The following is a 3365-nucleotide window of genomic DNA, read 5'->3' as shown; positions in this document are numbered from 1 at the left end:
TCAACTCTCACCAGATGGATAAGACTGAACAGGTTTCACACCTCCAGGAGGCTCTTACCTTCTAAAGAGGGACGGCTGTTTTCTAGTAAAATCACTACAAGGGAAGGAGAAAACTGGAAAGAGGTTTCTCCTGGCGCTCACGTCCGTGAACCCGAATACTCTCTCAGTCCTCAGACAGAGACCTGGAGAAGGAGACTTGCTGAAGCAAAGCCACAGGGGTCTCTGAGGTTTCCCTAGCCCCTGGCCCCTGACTGATGTCAGGATCTCTCTGTGAGGTCACCACCTGCTCACCAATAGTCTTTGACCAATAGTGTGAGGTCCTGCAAAAGGCCTTTGTGATGTCACTGCCACACCCCGCCCTTGCTGTGCCAATGTCCTGCCCCGGCCAGGCACTTTGGAGCTTTGAGCTACTCCCTGTGGATCACCTCACTCAAGGAGCTTTTCTATAGAGCATCCTCAGATGTCTAAGCACACGAGTGCCATGGCAATGAACTGACACACATGGCACCAAGATGAGATCATTAGTAGACTAACCTATAGGAGAAGGACACCCCAGCATTAGTAGGGGAGAAATCCCTACTGAACATGCATTACACCTAGCAGCCCCTGCGTGGGGTCGGGCGGGGGCTGCGGAGGGGGGAGACCTGGGAAAGGGATGGATGGAAAATGTCTGTGCAGCCGGGACATGGCCGGGGGGCGAGGGGAGAAGAGCAGGTGACCCCTGAGGAGCGGGGAGAAAAAGGGAGGGCTGAGATCCCCTCGGAATTACCACTGCCCCCTCCGTGGAGACCCCCCTCCTCTCCTGTCCTGCCCCCTTTCTCCCTAGAGAGCAACAAGCAACATCCAGGCTGACACCCCCTTCCCTCAAACCCCTGAGAAGTTCCCTGTTCACCTCCCCCCATTGTGCCCCATTTTCTCTCCCCTTTGCCAATGGCCAGTTCAGATCTCAGGTTTGGGGTGTTTCCCCCCATTTTCACCTGCAGTGATTTGTCCTTGTGTAGGTGGGAAATGGTTCCCCCGAGTGATTTCTGAACTGGGCAGAGGCTGGGGGGGGCCTGAGACAGGGACACCTTTGGGCTGGGCTGGGGGGGCCACTCTCTGCTGGCAACAGGGCGTGGGAAGGGCCAGGAAGGGGAGGGGGGAGCAAGTGTCCCCCATAGAGAGGGTCCAGCCCCAGGCTGCTACCAGTAGCACATTCCTATCCTGGCCGGGGGGGGGGGCTTTCTCCAGCTGGGACCTGCCCCCTAGGCAGCCCCAGGCTCTGACCGCACCAGCCCCGCCTGGAGCCCCCAGTGAGTGAGAGACCCCGGAGGGGGAGGGGGAGGGAGCACTGGGCCCTGACAGGAAAGTGACTCTCTCCCCTCAGATCTTGGTGTTTTCCTCTCATGTTATCAAATATGCAGTTTGTGACACAATTTCTTTGCAAATCTCAAAGATTCAAATAAAATAACCTAAACATTTGCCCCACTTCTCTCTAGTTGTCTATTTCTAATTGAATATGCCCTGAGATTTTCCTGTCTCTAATTATAAAATAATAAGAAAATCTCAGATTTACACCTTTTCTCAGATTATTGAACACAAAATGTTTGCAAATGTTGCCCATTTCCTCTTTATTCATTTATCAAGTATTCATGTGAAACACTCAGATTTTACCTCCTATCAACAACTGATATAAAATCCCTCTGATTTTCCACTTTCCTCTCTATAATTTGCAAAATGGATCCAAAATCTCTGATTTCCACCCTTTGTCTTTCATTTCTGAACACTGATCTGAAAGCTCAGGTTTTCCCTCTGTGTCATTATCAAATGTCAATTAACAATCCTCTCAAGTTTTGTGCTGTTCCTTATGTTTCTAAATCCCAAAAACTTCTTCCTTCGGGGGAACCTGTTGCCCTGAGTCGCTCTCCATTCTGGATGTTGCAGGGGATTAAATTTCCCAGTGATTGTCTTTCCCCTCTCCTTTGAGGATCATTTGTTCCCTCTTTTAGCTCTGTTAGATATTTGCCAAAGAAAGAGACCAGCCTGATATTTAATACACATCAAAGCCAGAGGCCTCCCCCTGTTTGGGGATCAGTGGTTCGCAGCTGGTAGTGGGAGAGTTGGCTGGCCCCTTTTCTTTTCTCCAGCTGGCACAGGATGAGGGGGTCACTCTGAGTGCAGCATGTCTTGAGAAGTATCCCAAACCACAAGACAAATGGTCTCTGTGAAGGGTTGCTTCCCACAGTGCTAAGATGTAGCCACCTCTGGCAGGATCCATGGTGGCTACTATTTGCTAGTGACAGGCCACGGAAATTTCTTACCTATTTTGCCCCTCCATGCCAGGCCTGCACAACATACGGCCCACGGGCAACGTGCGGCCCGTGAAGTCTCACTGTGCGTCCCGCAGCCGGGAATCAAAGGGCTCTGGGCTGCCCGTAGCCTCGGGGAATCCAAACACCTTTAAAGTTCAGCCGCGGCCGGGATTCAAAAGGTTCTGAGCTGCCCGCAGCCGCAGGGAGCCCAGAGCTCTTTAAATCTCAGCCGCGGCCAGGATTTATAGGGCTCTGGGCAGGCGGGCGGGGAGCTCAGAGCTCTTTAAATCCCAGCCACCAGGGCCGGCTTTAGGCCAATTTAACCAATTCCCTTGAATCGGCCTCGCTCCTAAGAGGACCCCGCACCCAAGCCCCAGTACCAGCAAAAGCCAGTGCGCTGTACCAGGGTGGCCCAGTTTCCCCAGGGGGCAATTTAAAAGGCCTGGGGCTCCCAGCAGGGGCTGGAAGCCCAGGCCCTTTAAATTGCCACTAGAGCCCTGCTGCTGGAGCCCTGGGGTATGGCTGCGGGGCTCTGGGGGCTATTTAAAAAGTCTAGGACTCCCATTGCTTCTACCTCCCCGGCCCTTTAAATAGCCACTGGAGCCCCGCCGCTTCCCCAGGGTTCCCGCGGCTATTTACAGAGCTGGGGCAGTGGAAGCAGGGGCGCCCCGGGCCCTTGAAGTAGCCCCCAAGCCCCAGGCTGCTGCTGCTACCCTAGTGGGAGAGGGGGGAGGAGGAGGAGGAGAAGGAGGCACTCACCATAGAGGATGGGCTGTACCCCCTGTACCTGCACCCCCTGCCCTGCCTGCAGCCAGCCCGTCCCCAGCCAGCCCCTGCTGCACCCCCTGCCCGCACCAGCCCCGCACCTCCTGCCCTGCTTGCACCAGTTCCTGCCTGCAGCCTGCCCATCTCCAGCCTGCCCACACCCCTTGCCCAGCCTGCAGCCAGACCCTACCTCTCGCATCCTCCCCCTCCCCCACCTCCAGCCAGCCCCATATTCACTGGTGCCCTGCAGTTCCGAGGGAAGTAACCCTGAACGCCTGCTTCAATGAGATGGGCAGGGAGCAGCTGGGA

This window comes from Gopherus flavomarginatus, unplaced genomic scaffold, assembly GCF_025201925.1.
Source record: "Gopherus flavomarginatus isolate rGopFla2 unplaced genomic scaffold, rGopFla2.mat.asm mat_scaffold_34_arrow_ctg1, whole genome shotgun sequence".
Classification (NCBI taxonomy): Eukaryota; Metazoa; Chordata; order Testudines; family Testudinidae; genus Gopherus; species Gopherus flavomarginatus.
This window is presented reverse-complemented; position numbering follows the sequence as displayed.